This window comes from Haliotis rubra, unplaced genomic scaffold, assembly GCF_003918875.1.
Source record: "Haliotis rubra isolate DU_JTF1 unplaced genomic scaffold, ASM391887v1 Scf624, whole genome shotgun sequence".
Taxonomy (NCBI): domain Eukaryota; kingdom Metazoa; phylum Mollusca; class Gastropoda; order Lepetellida; family Haliotidae; genus Haliotis; species Haliotis rubra.
Genome location: NW_025767329.1, coordinates 76592 through 101143, shown reverse-complemented (window position 1 = coordinate 101143; position 24552 = coordinate 76592). Strand labels below are relative to the sequence as shown.

Genomic DNA, 24552 nt, shown 5'->3' with positions numbered 1-24552 from the left:
AGACGTTTATGGCCACAAAATAGGTTCCTGGCGTCCCTAAGGGACAGCGACCTGCGAGTAGGACGCCTGTCCCATCTAAAGCTTTTGGTGTGTTGTTTAACGCCACACTTAGCAATATTCCAGCTATATGGCGGCGGTCTGTAAAAAATCGAGTCTAGACCAGAGAATCCAGTGATCAACATCATGAGCATCGTTCTACGCAGTTGGGATAAGATGACATGTCAACCAAGTCAGCGAACCTGACCCCCCGACCCCGTTAGTCGCCTAACAAGAATGGGTTGCTGAAGGCCAATTCTTTCTAAAGAAGTTGGAATATAAAACGTAAATGCAAGAGAATAACCAGTCTTCATTAACCACCGAAACAGATTCTATTTGGCATAATGGAAAAAACAGCCGTGAAAATTGTATGATTGGACCACTGGAAATCAGTGAGGACACCAGGTGTTCGCGAAAACGGTACGCCCTGGTCTACCAGTACCATCCACCATTCACATAATGCGCATAAGAAGTAAGCATTTACTGCCAGACGCCACACATCAGTACTCCTGAGTAGCGTCGTCCCGGAAACAAACCAGACAATCAAGTGATAGATGGGCCAAAAGGTATTCAACCAGTACCTTCCGGAGTTACAAAATTACAACATAGTCTTCAGTAGCCAACCAAATTTGTTCATGAAGCTTTTACAATTCTGAAAATCGAATGAATGATTGAATGTACATGTATATTACCTCAATTTAGATGTTTGGACTTCATTATGATGGCCTCCATCAGTGTATGAAATAAGCCCAAAATCAAGCTTGACATCAGGGCTGGTAACTTCAAAATATTACCAGCCCAAAATGGATTTAGCCAGACCAAATATGGTGGATTTACTCAGATGTATGGAACATCTAAAAATTGTACCAGACCATCGGTCTCGTTAGCTGTAAATTAAAACAGTCCGTCAGAAATCTAGACCGTCTCGGGCGGTCGGACGGGCCTTATGTCATACACTGCCTCCATTACTGGGCGACACGTCATATATTTACCATAGATAACTCGAGCCCGGGTCTTCGATGTAACGAGCGAACGCTTTAACTACTAGGCTATCCCACCGCCCAGTGTGATCATGACAACGATGATGATAATCATATTATGATAATCAATAATTATTTACCGTTTTCACATTGTAGTGGTTCCTTTGCACATCAACACAGCCAGCATTGTCCAGCAGGTATGTGTTCAGATCGCAAGCGCTGGGCACGTCTTTGCTTACGCTGAAGGATTGGCACTGGTCGCTTTCCAAGCACAGAAGAGCACAGGCAGGAACCGAATCAGCCATTGTTGCTTGAACCATTTCTGGGGGAACGGTTGTGTTGAAACACGGGTCAACTGCATTGTAGTACTCAGAATTGAAACTTCCTTCAACTTCCACAAACATGAACAGGACAAACCCCAGCATCTCGACATGAAACTTGCTGCTATACACAGGCTCTCTTCCACCAGCCTGTTTACTCTGACCACTGACTGAATCAGTTCCGCTAGGTGTATTTGTTGGATGCAGAAACCTCAAACGTCCGTTTACTAAGATCGATACTCACAGAAAACACGTCTCGATGGAGTTGTAGCGACGTCTTTATGAGAAAAAGAAATTGATGTATTTACCTAGAACGTCAATCATGTGCTATTTTGTTCGATCTGGTAGTTGTTCTTTAACACGTTGTTGGTTGATCCGCTTTAGTCGTGTTTGCCAGCAACCTTCTGATGATGATTCTAGCGTGATTACATCCTGCACTTAACAAACGAACAGAGAATGAGACGAGATGGTAATGAGACCTGACATTTGTATGAAGTTTGATGTATTGATTCTACAAATGCATGTGAAATGGAAAAAGAATTGAGACTTGGAGCTGTTCGAAATATAAACATTACTGAATGTCTATACAAACGAGTTGAAGGGGGTTAATGAGCACAGCCATTATGCAACATGAAAAGTGTCTCACTACATTTATTCTTCCTCCTACTACAGGGGCGGTGGGGTAGCCTAGTGGTTAAAGCGTTCGCTCCTCAAGCCGAAGACCCCGGGTTCCATTCCCCACATGAATACAATGTGTGAAGTCCATTTGTGGTGTCCCCCGTCGTGATATTGCTGGAATATTGGTACCAACTGTGTTCGAAAACTACAATTTTAGAGAACCTGAATTATACTATTCCAAAAAAAGAACCGCATAACCCAGAAATCATTTTCTAACATGTATAACTCGTCCACAAATAGACTTTAGTACATGAATTTTTGCATCAGTTTAGAAGATGGATATGTCTATACAACCAAGTGGATAATTTTAGATAACGGAGACGTTGAGCGCCATGGTGACGGCGTAGCACGGGCCCGACGTCGGATCTCATGGCTCTCAGTCCAATCTCTCTCAAAATGTTCCGTACACTTTGACCGGATATCCTCCGAAGTCCTGGCACCCTGGCTGCTGTGCTCTCACTCATGGCAGTACGAAAACGCAAATAGTACCCGGATGTACCGATCTTGGGCTACAGTGGTGACTCGAGGTCTGCCTGTACGGGGAAGGTCATTTGTTATACCTGTTTGGTTGTAACGAGCTGTAAGCCGTGATATCGTGCTCAGACTCAACACTCAGAAGATTGGTAATCTCCAGCGTGCATTCTTTCAATGGCGAGGTTCGGTGTCGCAGCGTCCGGACGTGGCGTAGTGATTTGACGTTGAAACTCCTTCAAAAGGAATGCCGATTTCCGAAAGTAATCTGGATTTTTATAGCCAGACAGTGCATGCGCTTTGATGCACAATTTCAACTGGAAGGTGATTTCTGTTGCGTTGTGGTGATGCCTTTTTAATCCTTGTAAGAAATCTCATCAAAATCAACATTTTCAGGTAAAGTCGATTTTTTACTTGTGCAATTGTGTAAAATCATGTTATCAACACTTTTGTTACATAGTTTGACGATTGTTTGAACACAATAGGTAATTAATAGATTTTCAAAAATAGAAAACGCCTATGCGTTTCTTTTTTGGGATAGTATATATTTAACAGCAATTTTCGACCGCTTCTCTAACGTTAGTTATTGTTCGAATTACACAGAAATAGAGTTATCGTTCTTGTTTGAAGTAGTTCTGATGTTCATACGCCATGTGCCGGAAAAACATGAGTTGGTCACGAACGGCAAGTAAACTGAGGGGCAAAAGAAACGTCCCCAAAGTAAAATTGTAAAAAACATTTCTTCTGTTTTCGTTATGGCGGAAATGTATTTAGGAACACATCTCCCGAACGCATCCCCACGTCTCACAGAAAGGAAATCCACGTGGAGTTTTTTGTAAGCATGAAAATTGCTTTTATTCACGTTTTTTGCATGCTTCTGTGGAAACATACCCGTATGAAAGTACAGTATAAAAATTATGCTCGACTGTTCGAATTCATCACTTCAATACGTTGGACACAAAGAACATGCCTCGACTCACGGCAGAACAGAGAGACGAGCTATTGGGATGTTGCAGCTGGGTGCTTCTCACAGTCACGTTGCAAGAATCATGGGTTGCAGCAAGAAACCATCACCAGACTGATGACACGCTTCAGAACAACAGGTCGGACTGCAGACAGGCCTAGGACAGGGAGACCACCCGTAACCACCCCTCAGGAAGACCGCCATTTACGGGTGCTTCACTTGCGCAACAGATTCCTGACTGTGACGTCATCAGCAACAACCAGCCTTACCCATCCAGTCAGTAGAAGGACCATATCCAGACGACTCCGCCGATTCGGTATCAGAGCCTACAGACCATTCCGGGGCGTGACGTTAACGCGTGAACATCGACGTCGTCGATTGGCTTGGGCACGTAGAGTTCGGCAGTGGCAGCCGCGGAACTGGCGCCGGGTACTCTTCAGTGACGAGAGCCGCTTCCAGTTGAACAAAGCTGATGGTCGGGTACGAGTCTACAGACGTCGGAACGAACGCACAGCACGTTGTTGCGTTCAGGAAGTTGAGACGTTTGGCGGCGGTAGTGTGATGGTGTGGGGAAAATTTGTGGCGAGAGGAAGACTGACTTGTTGGTGATAGAGGAAACCTGAATGCCCGTCGATACATTGATGTTGTTTTACGACCTGTCGTGTTACCCTTCCTCCAGCAGAATCGAGGCGTGTTGTTTCAGCAGGATAACGCTACTCCCCACACTGCTGTTGTTACCCGGAACTTCCTGAACAACAACAACGTAAACGTCATTCCTTGGCCAGCAAGATCCCCCGATTTATCACCTATTGAGCACCTATGGGATCATCTCGGCCGTCAGGTTAAGCAACGTCAACATCCCCCACAGACAAGAAACGCTTTGGCTCAAGCTCTACAGGAAGAATGGCGTCGCATCCCACATCACGTGATCAGACGTCTTGTGCACTCTGCACGACGTCGTGTGGCAGCATGTATCGCTGCAAAGAGGTGGACACACTCGCTACTGAGGAGTTGGACACTCAAAGACACTCTGTCAGTACTGATGTGCATGTGTTGTCATGATCGAAAACCGGACATTTGAACCTCCTGTGAAAAACGTCACAAAAACTCTACTTACAGCAAATTGTTTCAATTGTTCTGTAATGACAGTCTGCATAATATGTTCAAAAATTATATCAAACATTTCAACATTGAATTGCACGTGTTTGTATCATTTTATGATACAAAAATGATCGGGGACGTTTCTTTTGCCCCTCAGTTTATAATAAACAAAAGTTCATCATTACTTCAAAGCGAGCTGCTGAACATCTTCCTCTACCAGACCTCCACCTTGACGGTCAAATCATTGTCCCAAGTCCCGAGGCAAGAAACCTTGGTGTTATTTTTGACTCTCACTTATCTCTGGATGCTCATATTTAGTCACTTAACAGCAAGTCATTCTACCACTTACGAAACATCTCGCAAATCCGGCTCTACCTTGATGAGAGGACAACCTGTTCATTGATCCATATTTCATCTCGGATGGACTAATGTGACTGCCTACTCTATGGCCTGCCCCAACCCTCAATAGGAAAGCTCCAACGCGTACAGAATTTTGCTGCTAGACTTGTCTTCAGATCACAAAAATACTCTCACAGAACTCCTGTTCTGCAGAGATTGCATTGGCTTCCCATATCAGACAGAATCCAATACAAACTCAACCTTTTTGTTTTCAAGCGTCTCAATAAACTAGCTCGAAAGCATCTATCTGACCTGATCACCAGATATCTACGGAAGCCTATTAGGGCCACGCTACGCTATTATTCAGCATTATTATGTTGAAAATTCAACTTAGTATCTTGAAAATTCAACTTAGCATCTTGAAAATTCAACTTACTATCTTAAAAATTCAACTTAGCATCTTGAAAATTCAACTTAGTATCCTGAACATTCAACTTACTATCTTACAAATTCAACTTGCTATCTTGAAAATTCAACATCATATCTTGAAAATTCAACATCCTTTCTTGAAAATTCAACTTAGTATCTTGAAAATTCAACTTAGTATCATGAAAATTCAAGAGAATTAGTACTTCAATGAAATGTTCTTCGTTCATTATGCGCATTTCCAAATTCTCTGTACACGAATTGTGGCCGATGACAATGGAGCAAAGCAGAGACAATATTATCTCTATGTATTTTTGTAGTAGCGTTAGGATGGGGTTACTTCTGTCTGGCAAGAATTATAGGATTATTATAGAATGTTTATATAGCTGCAACTTCACGGGAGAAAAGGCCATTCTGATATCATGGAAGTGGCTTTGTTCATTTTGCAACAGTGTGACACATCGGGTAATTGTAATGGTTACAGGTGGATGCATCGTAAATGTCAGTCTAATGGACTCATAGTTTGAAAGTATGTTTTACGCGATCATTAAGTTGAAATTTCAAGTAAAATATCTTGAAATTTCAACTTATTAACTTGAAATTTAAGATCGACATCTTGAAATTTTAAGGTCGACATCTTGAAATTTCAACGTACATCTTGAAATTTCAATGTACAATCTTGAAATTTCAAGTTACTACTTGAAATTTCAAGAAAAAAGGAAAAAAACAGAGGGCCTTATTATGATATCAGCCCAACCGAAGTGTCCGATCTGAAAATCTTGGTCTTGTTGTCCCACACTTTAGGTCCAGTACCAGGTTTGGGGATCGATCATTTCATGTCGCAGGACCCACTCTCTGGCATCAACTTCCACTGGAGTTAAGGACAAGTTTAACAACCTGAAGGTTTTCAAATCTAAACTGAAAACATACCTCATTCTTGAGTTGTTCGGAGAGCAGTACTTTTGGACAGGAATTGGCACTATATAAATGTTTTATATGATGATATGATATGACAGCCGTCTCACCAATCCCGCTTGTGCTGACTCTTTGCACGGCGTTGATTGGCTGTCCATAATATAAATTACCTCATAGCACCCAGGCATCTATTACATTACATCAATGATAGAAACTTGGAAATCTATGAAGAAATCGACTTGAGCAGCGTTCATTGATTTTGTAAAGCCTAGGAGGAAAATGTACACTAAGCTGTTGGAAGCTCACGTAAAAGGCAGCATGCTGAACGCAATTAATTTTATAGTCGAGTGCTGTGTAAGGCTTAGTCTGTCATGCAGACCCTGAAACAAATATACCCAATGCAGCTCATGCAAGTCTAGAATGTGTGGCAAGTCTAGATTACCCCAGTTTATGAAAATGAAGAAATTCTCTAGGTTTCTTTTTATTGAATTTCATTTTAATTTAAAACCTTTTTTTCTGTAAAATATGTTTATTTCAGAAACTAGCTGTTAGTCTCTGTGAGACTCAACGGATGTCATTCAGAGTGGTTTGATATAAATTGTGGACTAAAACAAGGCTGTTTACTGTCGCCAATTCTGTTTAACCTGTACATTAATGATCTTTTCACATCTACCAACCATTTATCAGCGGGTATCGTTATCAACGAGGAAACAGTTGGAACCCTAGCATACGCAGATGCTATTGTACTTTTAGCTGAATCAGAAAATGACTTGAATCTTTTACTAGACTATAAATACATGGTGCAATAACAATTCTATGAACAATGTTTGCAAGTCGAAGGTTGTACATTACGGACCGCATCTATAACTCGCACTGATGCTGTTTTTAAATGCGGTGAAGATACCCTGGAGTTGTTGGAGTTGTACAACAATCTGGAATTTCTTTTAATAGAATACTTTGATTATAATCATATGGCAAGATTTAAGCAAACCCCGCCAGTAGAACCCTGGGTGTTTTAATATCAAAGTACAACTGTGGAAGTCGCGGTGGCTGAGCGGGTCAGACGGCTGACTTTGTGTGCGATTCTGAAGGTGTGGGTTCGAATCCCGCATGGGGCTCAACCCAACAAAAGTACTAGAATTTGTACTATACAAAGAAAGTGTAATCCCAAGTATAACATATGTAACAAACTTACAAAGTACAAGTAAGTAGGAGGGGTAGTGTTCAAAACCTTTACAAGCTATATGACTCTATTATGTAGTCAGCTATAGAGTATGGCGATTGTGTATGGGGAACTAGACTTGCACAAGTCTCTAAGGTAATAATTAATAGTATAAATCATAATTTCTAAAAAAAATTATAAATATTCCTCCAGACTTGCCTCTCAGGAGGATTGAACTACTATAAATCCATGGGCTCAGAATTCAGTACAGCCTTGGAGCAAGGTTAATGGGGAACGCATGAACTGTCATGAATCGAAACTATACAAAACAGAGCGATGAGATTCTTCCTCGGGGTACGGAAGAATGCACCGAACAAAGCGATACACGTGTTGGATTCCACCAGTGGTTCGACAATGGGACAGTGTGACTGGGTCGTGTATGCATGAGACTCAAGACGACTGGTTCACCGAGTTTTCATTTGGAGTCACCTCTCTGGGCATCTCGTCGTAAGCGAAACAAGGTTTTTAGAATCCACCATATGTTTGATTTTATTGGAACCAGTCCGTCTAAAGAACTTAATCATACTTATGACAGGAACTACATAGTATATCTCTGATATCTCTATATCAATCTTTTGCATAAACATACCACTTTGTACACCTCAATCAAAACATATCGTTTAATCTCCTTGATATCTGTACATCGCAATCTTTAATTCCATCTCACTGCCTCCTGTACGTACTATAGTCTTTACATGTAAATCATACTCTGTCATTCACCTGATGAAAGGGCAAGAAGTAGCCCAGAAACGTCGGTTGTAAATAATAAAGAAGTTGTAAATCCATGCAATACATGTTGTTATGATACGTAGTATCTAGTATAGAAGGACCATCAAATCAGTGAACCTACAGGAAGAAATGCTGTCCATGGCAATATACTAAGAGCTTACTGTACTGTTTAAAAGGACTTTGGAACAGAACCTCACGTTTACAGTCGTCTTAGTAGTACACAGAGAGGCGCCATTGAACAGAACCTTACGTTTACAATCATCTTAGTAGTACACAGAGAGGCCATTGAACAGAACCTTACGTTTACAATCATCTTAGTAGTACACAGAGACACAGAGAGGCGCCATTGAACAGAACCTCCCTCACGTTTACAGTCGTCTTAGTAGTACACAGAGAGGCGCCATTGAACAGAACCTTACGTTTACAGTCGTCTTAGTAGTAAACAGAGAGGCGCCATTGAACAGAACTTCACGTTTACAATCATCTTAGTAGTACACAGAGAGGCGCCATTGAACAGAACCTTACGTTTACAATCATCTTAGTAGTACACAGAGAGGCGCCATTGAACAGAACCTTACGTTTACAGTCGTCTTAGTAGTACACAGAGAGGCGCCATTGAACAGAACCTTACGTTTACAGTCGTCTTAGTAGTACACAGAGAGGCGCCATTGAACAGAACCTTACGTTTACAGTTATCTTAGTAGTACACAGAGAGGCGCCATTGAACAGAACCTTACGTTTACAGTTATCTTAGTAGTACACAGAGAGGCGCCATTGAACAGAACCTCACGTTTACAGTCGTCTTAGAAGTACACAGAGAGGCGCCATTGCCAAAGTATAGATGCGGAGTAGCACCTCTTCGAACTGAGACAAGACGCTACAACAACACTTCTTTAGAAGAAAAAGCATGCCCATTATGTAACGACTTTAGAGAAGATGAAGCCGATGTTTTACTACACTGTCCAGTTTATATAGATGTCAGAGATGACCTCTACGATAACGGTATCTTAACTGGCACAGAATTTGCTAATTTTAATGATGCCCAGAAAGGTGGTTTTATACTCTCGGGACCAGAAGTGATTTTAGCTGCGGTCTAGACCTGCAAAACTATTATATCTATCCGAGTGAGTGAGTGAGTGAGATTAGTTTTACGCCGCACTCAGCAATATTCCAGCTATATGGCGGCGGTCTGTAAATAATCGAGTCTGGACAAGACAATCCAGGGATCAACAGCATGAACATCGATCTACACAATTGGGATACGATGACATGTGTCAACCAAGTCACCTGACCACCCGATCCCGTTAGTCGCCTCTTACGACATGCATGGGTTACTGAAGATCAATTCTAACCCGGACCTTCACAGGTCATATCTATCCGAAAACAGAAATTGTATCATATTTACGTATAGGTTTTATGTATGTATGTTAAAGGTAAATGTTTTATATAGCGTCCAAATCGTTTTTATGTTGTGTGATATTTTATTTGGTTTTATCCTTAATCCTCAAGTCTACGTGTTATATACTGTCGTGATAGTTGCAATGGTGCTTTCCATGAAGTTAGTTTCAATTATGATAGTTTCAATGATGATATGTTAATATTTTACAGTTAAATAGTTTCTCACAACTCTCAGGGTGGTTTGTTACATCTTAAGTGGCTGTTTTCCTAAAGATGTGTTACCATATCATTATTTATCCAGTTTTAAATGGATACAATTTCAAATTATAAATCTACGTTTAAGTAAAGTTGTGAATTTTTGTGATCCTTAGCAAAGTGTGAGTAGTATATATCAGACTTACACACTTACGACAGGGTACACACCAGCAATGAATAGTATTGATATAATTGATCATTCGGATGGTGAGTGGAGTTTGAAAATTTCGGAAAAAACATCACCATTTGAAACTATTATCTTAAATAAATTTTCTGCCGAAATCGTTTATAATTATTTAGGAAAATATTTGAAACGGGCAAGAGTAAGTGAGGTTGTCACTATTGGTATAAATTTAAAAAAATTCTTTCCAAAATTTTCCAAAAAACATTTTTCTGGTGTTGTCCTAACTCAGTTGTTAGCTTACGATATAAAATATTTTAGGACACTTCACTCTGTTGGTAGCTTGCGGTACAGTTATGTATCACTTCATTGATTTGATGGCTTACGCATACAATATTTTACCTCACTTCCTTGACAGCTTGCCGGTAAAGAATAATTTTCAGCATTTTAGTATTTGTACATTATCAAACTGATGCATCACGTACCACGAACATATGGCATGCTTCTGATGGTGGTTGCTTTCCCAAACATTGGAGTAACTCTCCCAGTTTGTTTCATTGGTGTAGTGGGGATGCTGGTCATTCCTATATCCGGTGTTGTTGTTGGTGTGGGAGGAGGTGACATCAGTAGCGGTGTTGATGCATGTTGAATCTCGCCAGGTGTATCAATTTCCGGGATGGGAGGGATGTCTGGTAGTTCATCCATCGTTAGCGCAATATTTTCCGCCTGTTGCACGTACTGAGGTGCATCAGTCAAAAGTTGATTGAAGACATCTAATGTCATAGATATGCTCTTTCTCTGGTGTCTAGCATTCCAGTTCGTAAGGTGAATGTACACAGTTTCATTAAACAAATTGATAGACAAAAAATGTTTGTCTGCAAACTGAACATTAACTGAATCAGACATGATTTCAGCTTGGTAAGTCGAATGAACTGCAATGACAGAAGTGAGCAGACTTCGTAACTGTTCTCTGGTGAAAGCTGTATTTATAACACATCATGATTTAGCACAAAATGTGCAGTACCTGGTCATGTCCAAGCACAGCTAGCCACTATTACCAACCTACCTCACTGACTTGCAGAAAAAGAAGTAGTGACTAAGGTTGACACGTCACTTTTCAAACGTGAACCTAGACACACATTTTCATTCCAAAACACGTTTTATCAATACGCCTACATGTACCGAGCTACCCACACCGACTTACAGAAAAGAAGCGAGTGACCGTGATGCAGCACTCTTTTTTGAGGAATAAAATGATAGGGTTATGTACAACTGGAAACACACTTTAACAGACCATCAGAAGAGTTGAGTCAGTCTCGGAAAGCATTCTTGTCTTAAGAGTGTTAGGACGTTTTGTTTTTTTCTAACAGCGGACGTGCAAGCAACAGACAAGTAAGTAACAATCAGAATATTTTATCTTTGGTTTTTTCTTCTATCATTTTAAACCATATCATTGTTAGAAACGTTCTATCATAACTTTTATTATTTCAGATAGACAAAGTAGAAGTTTTCAAGAAAAAACATGCAATAGTGGATCGTATTCAAATTTTTAGTAGGTGAATAACTACGGGTAACAAAATGTCTGAGCAAACTACATGCCCTGTCTTCCAATGTGAAATTTGCGGTCATTGTTTCAAACAAAAATGTCATTTGTTAAGACATCAGAGACATTGTGGACAAGTGAACACATTGTTTACCTGCAACCATTGCCATCGAACCTTTAATCGGAAAGACAATTTAAAACGCCATGTCAAAGTTGTAAAACAGAAAGATTGATTTGTTGTTGCTTTCACAAGAAAGTGAATCAGATGATTTTGAAGGAATCTTAGGGTTAGAAGAATATGAACCCATGGACGTAGACGTTAAACCAAATACACATTACTGTCTCATTACCAGTTTAAGTGGGTTAGTCAGAAACAAGCAATGTAATAACCGCACTCAGTTCATCTGTCGCAAATGTCTTTGGTGTTATACATCACAACAATGCTTGGATAAGCATAAAGACTACTGTTATGACAAGGCACAAAGAGTCATTATGCCTAACCCGAAGGATGCTGTGTATCAGTTTGGTTTACGTTCCCAAAGCAAAACAGAAAGAGCCAAGTTTGTTATCATAGCTGATTTTGAGTCCTTGCTCATTCCAGAAAGCAACCCAGGTAGTTCACGACTAAATAAGCATGTACCTTGTGCTTATGCCTACAAAGTGGTGTGCACGGAGGAGCAGTACTCTAAACCTGTACAAACCTATGTAGGAGAACAGGCGGCTGAACATTTTATTGAAAGTATTTTAAGGGAATATGATAACATCCAGACTTTGTTGGATTCTATCAAACCAATGGAACTGTGTGAACAAGATAAGATAACCATCGCCAATGCTACTCATTGTGGCTTGTGTGGAGAACTTTTGAGTACTGACCGAGTGTTAGACCATGACCACCTGACAGGACGTTTTCGACAAGTCTTGCATAATAGATGTAACCTGAATTTTCAGTTACGCAAGAAAGTGGTTGTCATGCTTCATAACTCTGAACGTTATGATTCTCACTTAATACTGGAAGTAGCACAACACTTTGACGACAGAGACATTACAGTCATCCCTCACAATTCAGAACAGTTTCTGTCTTTTACAGTAGATAACAATTTGGTCTTTTTTGGATAGTTACAAATTTCTGCAAAGTTCATTAGATGCACTGACTCAAAACCAATTGAACAAAGGTGTAGATTCATTTGCCTATTTGAAAGAACACTTTCCTCATCATGCAAACATGTTAACAAGGAAACTTCCCTTTCCTTATGAATACATGGATGACTGGGAAAAATTGAATGAGGTTTGTTTACCTCCCCAAGAATCCTTCTTCAGTTCTTTGTCTGATGAAAATATTGATCAGGAAAACTATACCTTTGCTCATGAATTATGGAAGGAGTTTGACTGTGAATCCATGAGAGACTTTGTTCGGTTGTATGTGAGTGTTGATGTGCTGCTATTAACAGACATCATAGAGACTTTCAGAACAGGGTGTTTGACAGACTATGGTCTTGACATTTGTCATTATTACTCCATGCCTGGGTTCTGTCTGGATGCTGCCATGAAAATCACAGATGCCAAACTTGATCTGTTCACTGATGTTGACACTTACAATTTTATTGAAAATTCCATTCGTGGTGGTGTGTCTATGATTAGCAAGAAATATGCAGTTGCTAACAATCATCACCTATCAGATTTTGTTCCTATGATAGACACCTCCTTTCTTCTCTACTTTGATGTTAACTCCCTCTATGCAACTGTCATGTTACAACCCCTCCCCATTGGAAACTATCAGTTCATCAGTTCTGAGGAGTATGTCAGCATTGACTGGTCAACTGTAGATACACAAGGAGATACAGGCTACATCCTTGAAGTGGATTTGTTGTATCCCAAACAGTTACACAAAGCTCATGCCGCTTTTCCAATGGCTCCTACACATGATGATATTCCCTACGATGAGTTTTCACCTGCTCACCAGGAACTGTTAACACATTTTAACTCACCAAAAATCATCGCCAAGAAATCGTCCGGTAAAAAACTTTTCACTACTCTGAAAGATCGTTCCCACTACGTGGTTCACTTCAAAACGTTGCAGCTGTATCTGAGACATGGATTGATATGTACAAAAATACACAGAGTGCTCAAATTTAGACAAGGAGCATGGCTGAAACCTTACATTGATCTTAATTTGGCTAACCGCAAAAAATGCCAAGGATGAATGTGATAAAGATCGGTATAAACTCATTAACAAATGTGTGTTTGGACGGTTCTGCATGAATAAACGAAAACATAAAACAGTTCAGTTGGTGACACAGAGGTCCAAACTTCGAAAATGTGTAGCTAAAAGTAACTTCAAGCAGGTCAAAATATTTTCAGAAGACGTGACTGTGGTAGAGTTGGAGAAATTATCCGTACATTTAGACCAGCCCATTGCAGTTGGTTTCACCATCTTGGATTTAGCCAAATATGAAATTTACTCCTTCTTTTATGATGTCATGCAAAGACAGTATGGACCAGAAAGACTTGACCTTTTGATGACGGACACGGACAGTTTGTTCATGCATGTACATGCACCTCCACATGAGCTCCTTTTGGATCCTTATGTGTTCATGAAACTCAATTCGCATTTGTTTGACACTTCAAACTATGCACCTGATGACCTCAAAGGGTTATATTCGGATAAACATCGCTAGGTGACTGGTAAAATGAAGGATGAAGCAGGTGGGAGCATCATATTAGAGTTTGTAGGGTAAAAAAGCAAAATGTACTCTTTCCTGATGCAAAAATCAAAAATCGTCATCGCAAAAAAGACAGGCAAAGGCATTAAGAAATCTGTCATCAAGAAATTTCTCAGACATGATATGTATAAACAATCATTATTTGATCAGAAGAGGTTCAGTTGTTCCTTTCACTTGATTCGATCACACAATAACACTTTGTACACAGAGAGGCAAAGCAAAGTGGCATTGACACCAGTTGACAACAAGCGGTATCTGTTGGACGATGCTATTCACAGTGTCCCATATGGATATTCACCGAACTAAAACTTTGTATATACTCCCTATGTATGTGAAGACATCTTCACAGGAAAACAGTAGTCAGCAGGTATGTACTTCATTTACTCATTCACCATATATTTATTTGTTCATTTATCTGTCTATTTATTTAATTATTCATTTATTCATTTGTTCATTTTCAGCATCAAAATGGATATGAAGAGATATGTATACAGGTTGATCGATGTCAATGGTGAAACGCTGCGTGAAGGTCAAACCTTAAGAAGAACACGTATGGCAGCTTATCAAGCAGCACAGAGGGTTCTACAACGATTAATGGAGCGAGGTGTTATCACTGCAAACACTGTATATCCTGTGGAAGTGCATGAAATTTCCACCACAAGACAGTCTCTTGAGCGTGCACGTGACTTGAGACAAAATCGTCGGAAGTTTGAGACTATTCTGGAAACTCTCTACCTGAATGAACTCCAGAGAAGTGTCACAAAACTGTGTCAAGACAATTGTTATGGATGTGAAATTGATCATCCCTCACAAATTCACCACCAGTGTGTGATGATGGATAGTGCTGAAAAGGTGGACCTCTATTTTGAGGATGCTCTGAGTGGAATACCTCATCAGAACATTTTAGAAAGAGCACGACAACAACGTACACAACTCAGACTAGACTTCCATGACAGACATACCGTCTGTTATGAAAACATTGATTATTTGAATTCTGGTTTGCTTTCCAACATAGGAAAAGAGAGACTGGAGATGCTAACCAAACTCAACATGAGTTTACCATAAACAAGACAAACTAGTCATTCAGTAATCCATTTTTATTTCCTTGTACATAATATGTATAGAATGATGGATGTACATTAAAAAGGCTCGATTGCCCTTACTTTTGCTGTACCTGGCACACCGTCAGATGCTTTGCGTTTTAAATATAAAGTATTTACAGTTTTCTTCTTTTTGTCTTTCTTTTGTCTGCTTTTCATGAGATGTTTAGGAACATGCGAATGTCTTAAAAGTTTATAAAAGTCTCTATATCCTACTGGACGGCGACTTTTAACACCTGCTTTCATGATAACAAAACGGATCAAGTCTACTATGTTCGAACCATGCAACACCTCACCATTAGGTAACACAAGTTGTAAATCTTCTGTCAGTCCTATTTGTCTGTTTAGAATGTTTTCTTTCACAAATATCCACAAAGTCATTAACTTGCCGATGGTTTTTGTAGACGAAATACCTCTAATGATCTGTTCAGGTACACGAAGCATGATGTCTATGTTATCCTTCACAACAGATGCATGTGCTTCTTCATCACCGCTGTTACTAGATCCATTATTATGATTCATAATCTTCAGATCTTGTTTCGTTGTCAGATGATCCTGAATCGGTGTCTGATTCACTGTCTGAGGAGGAATCTGTTCTTCTTGATTGTTCATCAACCTCTGGTAGGTCTCTCTTGTCAGAAGAACCATAGGCTTGCTCATAGTGAATCGATGAGAGGTATGCTTGATAGGATCTTATGCAAATGGGTAGAACCGAATGATGCATCAGAATCAGCTCACGTTTCTCGTGGTTGCTAACTGTCTTGCTGGCTAAAGATCGAATGCACTTCTTGTAGCGTGTCAGTCGTATTTTAGCACTGTCTGGTAGAGGTATGATTCCTCTCAGAATGTTAAATATAAGAGTAATCACCGACATAAACTGTCCATGTGATGCATGTATTAACAAAGCCTTTCTTTGTCCAACACCGGCTTGCTCCAACATCAGAAGAAAATTCAAATGTTTTTCTAGTAGTTCACTCATGATGAGATGTGATGTGATGTGATGTTTAATGTTCGATGTCCCACTTTCGAATGTACAAGTATAGGATAGTCAACAGGATTTATTACTTTCTAACCTTTCTTGGGTTCAGACACCATGTGCATATAGCTACAGTGAGGAGACAGTCTGAAGTGTTCGGTCGTTGGATCATCATCAGGTAACCATTGATGTAGGCGAAGCTTGCATTTGAAGCAGTAGACTTTATCATATTATCCTGTGTAAATAAATCCTGCTTCAGCCTTGGCTTTTGGCGACTGCTCCATTTGAACAGGCCATTTGCTGAATGACTAATCACTCACTAAACTTTTGTCAATAGCTCTCAGTGTGAGTCTCTATTTCAACACAATCTGGGAACACATCATTAAAGGATCCACACTCATCCATGGTTCTGTTCAGTTCAAGTGATGAAAGTGAAATGATGAAAACACTCATAGAGAGACGGATATATATCATCTTGGGCATAATTCTATGACTGCGGTAAGTAGACTGTACATGCTTCATCAGGAAATATGTTTGTGCGTAAACGTCCATAGGGTTCATCAGCATAGGGTGAAGCATCCAAAACAAGATACCAATATTTATTTCTCCCCACTGCATCTTGGAAGGATTCCGTAAAATATTTGCTCTGTCCTGGAAATATTTGCGATGCCAAAATTTTATATTCATGCGCTGAACGTGGGTTAGATAACAGAACAAAGTAATGGGTGTTTAAAGACATGGTTCTGTTACATTCGCCTTTAGGAAAGGCTGACTGTTGTATGTTAATGACTGTGATCCCCAGATGATGAGATAGTGTGGTAAAACAGAGGGTTCTTACAAATGTGCTGCATGAAGTCATCTACTACCAGTACACACCGTTTATCAGATTCTGAGGAATATGATTTTAACTCCTCTTCCGTAGGTAGTGCATCTTTAAATCGAATGTTGGGAATCACCCTCTCAAGTTCGCTGTAGACATCCTGCCACACAGCATAGCAATACACAATCAGGTTGGGTGGTGGATCGAACATGCTACCAGCTTGTTTTAAGAGTCGTGCAACCCAAAATGTTTTTCCACTTGAAGAACCACCCACAACCGATATTGTGGTGGGAGTTTGAGCGAGCTTGTCGATGACGTTGTGTCAGGATAGGCCGTATGGCGGGACGTCGTGGTCTGATCCCGTGATGACGTAAACGTTGTCGAACTGTGTTGGGGTGGATACGGCGAAGTCCTGGGATGTTTCGGGCAGTCATCACTGCAGTCTGAAACCTGTGGCAAAGATGGGTCACCCTTATCCATATGTCCTGTCTTGGCGTTGTTAGACGTGGACGTGCAGAACGTGGCCGATCGATGACGTCATTTGTGTTCTGGTAGCGTCTCACCAGTGCAGCAGTGGTGTTCCGGTGGCAGTGGAAATGTGCAGCCACTTGTCGTTAAGACATCCCCCACGGACCACCCCAATGGCCTCATGACGTTGTGCGTTGTGAGTTTAAATCCTTATGTGTCTACACAGGTTTGATAAATTTGGATTTTAAATTTTTGTATGCACAGTTTCTTTATGTGCCTAGTATATATCAGTAACTATTACTGTAGAAACCCGAATATACACACAATGAACCAACCTTTTCACTGCCATAAACAAGGAACAATTAGAAAATTAACAATATTTGTCTCATTTTATACAACGCCCAAAAAGATTTTTCAAAAATGACATATTAGTGTAACATTTTCATGTAACCGGTCAAATGCATAACATATCATAAGTTGTACATAATAATGATATAAACAAATACCTCTATATATCGACCAGGCTTCTTCGAACTTTCCACAGCCATTTGAATCGATCAAAAGAGAAAAGGGTATCTCTCTCTCTCTCTCTCTCTCTCTCTCTCTCTCTCTCTCTCTCTCTCTCTCTCTCTCTCTCTCTCTCTCTCTCTCTCTCTCTCTCTCTCTCTCTCTCTCTCTCTCTCTCTCTCTCTCTCTCTCTCTCTCTCTCTCTCTCTCTCTCTCTCTCTCTCTTTTTGCAGTTACAGTTACACTCACAGTCACGGTGTGTTTCGAACTCATCAGCCAGATGTTTTTCTTCGTGATTTTTCAAAAGCACATGGATGTTCAAGGGAGATAACCTTTTCCATATTCATAGCATACCACTACACTAATGAACAAGTCTCTTCACAAACTGTCAAAATCATGAGAACTATCCAACAACGGTCGTATATGGAGAAAGTTCGAAGAATGTTACTGTAAAAATACAGTAATAGAAATACCAGTCATCATTAAAAATTACCGTCTGTCTCATAACCAGTTAAGATGATCAGAGAGATTATCACAATATATGTCATCATTAACGGGCCAAGATCAAAGTATGTCATTCATCCCCTTATCATATCATTGTTATAGACACGCGACGTCATTGTTATATAGGTAGCGCAAACACTCTCTTCTATAGGTATCTGCCGGTTTCAATTTACATACATACATTGAGATCATTGAGACAGGTAGCGACGCAAGTTCTCCTCTATCACACATTCATTGTTGTTTGTATACCCAGTGATTGGTGCTAGAGTTAAAGCACATTATTTAGACTTAAGTATCATCTGTAGTAGAAATGTCATACCTAGCGTCGTATATTTATTACTTTCTTTATCTCTTTCATAAACAAAGGTGAAACATCTTAGTGTTGTAAACGATAATTTGGCATACGATTCGTTATCAAGAAGCTGTAAAACGAAAATCGTAGTATCGTGGTCGAACGTATCTGCCTTTGTTAAAACAAGTTTCAAGCCTCCTACATAACCATACGTTTTCATGAGAAATCTGTGGTTGTCCTTTTGTACAGGCAAAAAATCGTTTTTGTCTCTGAGTAAATGTACTTTGTCCAGGTTCAGCCAAATGTGAGGTGGGTGGGATGAAATTGGGTTTAACGTCCTGCTTGAGAATATTTCGCTCATATGACGACGTGCATGCGTGTGTATGTGTATGTGCGGCTGCTTGTACTAGCCCAGACTGAAGCTGGTTTTTTTGTGCTAGCCCACTGAGATAACATGCCGCAGTGAAGCATGAATACCCCACTCAGACACATTATACTGACTCCGAGCCGACCAGTCCTTGTTGTACCCATTAATGCCGAGCGCCAGGCAGGGACCAACAAGTACCATATTTTAAAGTCTTTTGTTATGACGCGGTCAGGGATCGAACCCGCGACCTTCCGCGCTCCGGGCGGACGCTCTTATCACCACGGAGGCGGTCCAGCCAAATGTGCATTCAAAGAATATCGAAATCTTGTTCGAGCTATTTGAATTATCTTCATAAGAGAGTTTAATACTGGTCTGTTGTCCAAATGTCATGTCTTCCATACTTTGTCCTTGTCTGTGTCTGCCTGTGAAGGTCCGGGTCAGAATATTGATCTTCAGTAACCCATGCTTGTCGTAAGAGGCGACTAACGGGATCAGGTGGTCAGGCTCGCTGACTTGATTGACACATGTCATCCCAATTGCGCAGATCGATACTCATGCTGTTGATCACTGGATTGTCTGGTCCAGACTCGAATATTTACAGACCGCCGACATATAGCTGGAATATTGCTAAAAACTAAACTCACTCACTCAAGTTGCCTACCTTTTACCATCTAATCTAGGCCAAGCACTACCCTGGGTGTTTGGTCTTGTAAGTGACTAAAATTCAATTAAAATTACAGACCGCCGCCATATAGCTGGAATATTGCTGTGTGCGGCGTAAAACTAAACTCACTCACTCACTCCTAGATTGTGACAGTCTCAGAACGATGTTATTTTCCCTTCCGCCAAGCCCTAAGTTATGCATGTCTAGATTTTCACAAGTTCAGCTTCTGTTATCATCTGCAGGAAAACTCAATGCAGGGTTCGGGTTACAGGGTAAACATACCACACTCTCAAATCTGGCGGGACCAACATTTACATCTGCCGACTCTTAATTGGCAAATAGTGAGGCAATAAGATGGGCTTGGAGTCCTGCACCGTGTGAGTGAACTATCTATGATGCATGTCTATAATCTAAGCAAGTCTAGCTATATAGGGCTTAAAGTCACTGCTTGGAGAAACGTTCCTTAAGAATTGTATTTGGCAAATATAAATATTTCAGTGACTAAATTATATTCTGACTGGGGCCTAACCTATTCGAAAACAAATGGCAACCTATGCTTCATTGTGACTATAACTAAGACGTCATTCTAAAACAAGGATTTGTTTCCTGCGAGTGAACTGACACAGGATTTCGGTGTCAAATATTTGGAACTCAAGCCAAAAGTGATGTGGTGCTGTCTGGAATCATGGCCTTTTTGTAATGCTTTGGTTGCACTAAGTGACAGGTGATTGTTAAATGTAAGGTGCATGACTTTCGACTATATGTATCTGATGCTTTTAAAGAACAATCTCAGATGACTCGGAAACTTTGCTCGTGTTCTTTTCCCTACACTGTCCACACCCGCAAAGATCAAATTTCTATATATGTCTGTAAGAAAATACTGTAAAGGATATGAGAAGGTTGAATTTAGCCACCAGATGAAGTGATCACAGCACTCTGGTCAGACTGCATGGAGAGAAGGGACAGAGCCTTAACGGGCAAGATACCAATAAATATGCATGTCAATTTAACCTTTATCTGATTTTGTGGAATGCGATGTTTAATTGAGGATGACTCCAGGGCCCCGTTCCTCAAAGCGATCGTAGCGTTAAGATGATCGTAACTCCCATACTTTAACATAGACTTACAACAGTCGTAGCGCTACGATCGCTTTGAGGAACGGGGCCCAGCACCTGTAGCCCAGTGTAGATGTTGTTAGTCTCCGAATCTTCAAAATCATTGAATCTAAATCATCAATCTAAATTAAGTTTCTTTGCATTTTATCAAAATTATATATGTCAGAGACTAACTGCAAGTGTTATTCTGACTATGCCCTTGTCGGTAATGGAAATCCGGCCTTCGATATGGCGGACGCTTTAACCACGAGCGTACCCCATCGATTCTTGATACTGTGAAAGAAATATACATTGGTGTCATTTATTATACATTCGAGATTGAACTCAGTTTTGTCAACATATACCCTTCAGTTTATGTTAGTGAAATGATGTACACACTGCCCATTCAAAACAGGCATATCCATCCTTAAAATAATACTTGTTTGTAACCTTTGACCAATTTGGTTTTTCATTTCGAAATTTTCACTTTGAGTTCTCTTTCCTGGAAATTCTGTATGAATGTGCATTTAACAGCTCCATCCAATAACAATACTGTATACAAATTTTGGTTTTGGTACTTGATAGATCAGTTAGTACACATGATAGTATACTCCATGATACAGGGATGCCAAAATGATAAACATACATATATAACGACAATTGTATCACAAATCAGACAGCGCAATCGCAAAAGTGAAAACGCATCAGCAACATAAATGCTCTCAGGTGGTAACCTTTCAATTAACTGACAGTACAACTTAATTTTCTGTGCATATTTGCTCTGTAGAAATGTTGAACACATAAAATGATGAGAGAAAATAAATTATGGTGGATTTTCCCAATGACAGTATGAAGGTGTACGCAAGGTGGAGTTAAAAACACCAAACAAGATATAAAGGTGTTGTGGCATTTGTTTTCATAGAATAATATTGGCATAACATGTTGTAATGCGTCTAATATGTATGAAGCTATTCGTGCAAAATATTAAGTGAATGAATTTATCATTGTACAAAATTGCCACATAAATATAAATAGTACACATGTTTATCCCTTACTAATACCACACAGCTTTCTTATATTTGAAAATTTTCCGGACTCAACCAAAAAAGTTGTTTAAGAAACCATCATCATTGAAAACGCAAAAGTTGTTATCTGTCGCGGCGGGGTGAAACTGCAGAAACGGAACAGCCACTATCTCGTCGTGCACGGGATACACATGCCTGATGAAAAATGAAGTTGAATGCGGGATGGCCTAAAAGTCGGGCCAAGAAAAGTCGGGCCGGGCCGGGCCACTGGGTAATACTAGAAATGGATTGCAGAATATTAAAACGAAACCTGCACATTTGGGTCGATACACTTCCCGCCTTCACAAATGCATAGTTTGATTGAAAATGTATAGTTAATGGTGAAAAACCCCACACAAGAACAATGACTACATACCGAGATTCCCGTAGAAAAGACACCGTCTTGTTGTTATGTGTTTTCCTTCATATGTCTATGGGGGAAGGTTGCTTACTTCTCTTAGCGTGTGACATCCGGGGGTCCTGGGCAGGAAGTGACAGTGTTTTGACTGCTTTTCTTTCCTTAATTAAGATATTGGGGTTCCCTAATTAACCTTTATTGTCTCAGGCTGAATCAGCACGGGATGTTTATGTTAAAGAGACGTGGATATCAGCGAGTGTCAATGGGCAAATATGACATGATTACGTATATTAAAAGAAATATCTGAAATCACAAAATTTTGTAATATGTTATAAAGGATCAAACAAAGTATGCATTCAAAAACACAAAAATACTTATGTGTTTTCATTGTAAACAATACCAGCCCAAATCAGATAGCCAGCGCGTATGCATATGCTTATATTTACGAATACACATGAAACACAAAATGGTATTATATCTACCTAAATACCACGTCATAAAGTAAAGTAAAAGTGAAGCACTTTTCTCGCTCCTTTCCCAATGATTTAGGAAAATAAAGTCCTCGGAAAACAAAATCTGCAATAGAAATTGTTTAGTCTCTGTTCAGCCCGGCTTGGCCGTGCTGTCAAAAACACCTTAAACCTCACACATGTATCTTGAAATGTGTTTATATCCATAGATTAGTGTTATATCTACCTACATATCACTTCACAGAGTCTCAAAGCGTAGTATTTGAAGCGAACACCTTGCTCAAAGTGAAGCCCTATTTTCTATACATTCTCAAAAAGACACAGTATCATAAGCTTTCGGTCCGGCTTTGGCCCGTATCTCAAACGCACCTTATAATGATGTATCTTGAAATGTGTTTAAATCCATAGTATTGTTGTATCTACCTAAATATCACTTTGTAATGTTATCAAATGCAACATGTAAAGAAAACTGGTTCGTTAAAGTTAGCCCTTTTCTCTCTCCATTCTCAACATAGCCTCAATCAAAAGTGTTTAGTCTCTGTTCAGCCCGACTTGGCCCGTGCTGTCAAAAACACCTTAAACCTCACACATGTATCTTAAAATGTATTTAAATCCATAGATTGGTATTGTATCTACCTAAATATCACTTCACAGAGTCTCAAAGCGTAGTATTTGCAGCAAACACCTTGCTCAAAGTGAAGCCCTATTTTCTATACATTCTCAACAAAGACACAGTATCACAAGCTTTCGGTCCGGCTTGGCCCGGGCGGTCAAACGCACCTTATACCTCACACATGTATCTTGAAATGTGTTTAAATCCATAGATTGGTATTGTATCTACCTAAATATCACTTCACAGAGTCTCAAAGCGTAGTATTTGAAGCAAACACCTTGCTCAAAGTGAAGCCCTATTTTCTATACATTCTCAACAAAGACACAGTAGCACAAGCTTTCGGTCCGGCTTGGCCCGGGCTCTCAAACGCACCTTACACCTCACAGATGTGTCTTGAAATGTGTTTAAATCCATAGATTGGTATTATATCTACCTAAATATCACTTTGTAATGTTATCAAATGCAACATGTAAAGAAAACTGGTTCGTTAAAGTTAGCCCTTTTCTCTCTCCATTCTCAACATAGCCTCAATCAAAAGTGTTTAGTCTCTGTTCAGCCCGACTCGGCCCGTGCTGTCAAAAACACCTTAAACCTCACACATGCATCTTAAAATGTATTTAAATCCATAGATTGGTATTGTATCTACCTAAATATCACTTCACAGAGTCTCAAAGCGTAGTATTTGAAGCAAACACCTTGCTCAAAGTGAAGCCCTATTTTCTATACATTCTCAACAAAGACACAGTATCACAAGCTTTCGGTCCGGCTTGGCCCGGGCTCTCAAACGCACCTTACACCTCACAGATGTGTCTTGAAATGTGTTTAAATCCATAGATTGGTATTATATCTACCTAAATATCACTTTGTAATGTTATCAAATGCAACATGTAAAGAAAACTGGTTCGTTAAAGTTAGCCCTTTTCTCTCTCCATTCTCAACATAGCCTCAATCAAAAGTGTTTAGTCTCTGTTCAGCCCGACTTGGCCCGTGCTGTCAAAAACACCTTAAACCTCACACATGTATCTTAAAATGTATTT

General features: G+C 40.0%; 1 long non-coding RNA gene across 1 annotated transcript; it reads left to right on the top strand.

Moving 5' to 3' along the window:
- The first annotated feature begins 14483 nt into the window (after positions 1–14483).
- Positions 14484–16879, top strand: LOC124256321. Its single transcript, XR_006892874.1, has 3 exons — positions 14484–14585; positions 14680–15939; positions 16632–16879. It is a non-coding gene; the product is annotated as an uncharacterized LOC124256321 (long non-coding RNA).
- The last annotated feature ends 7673 nt before the right edge of the window (positions 16880–24552 follow it).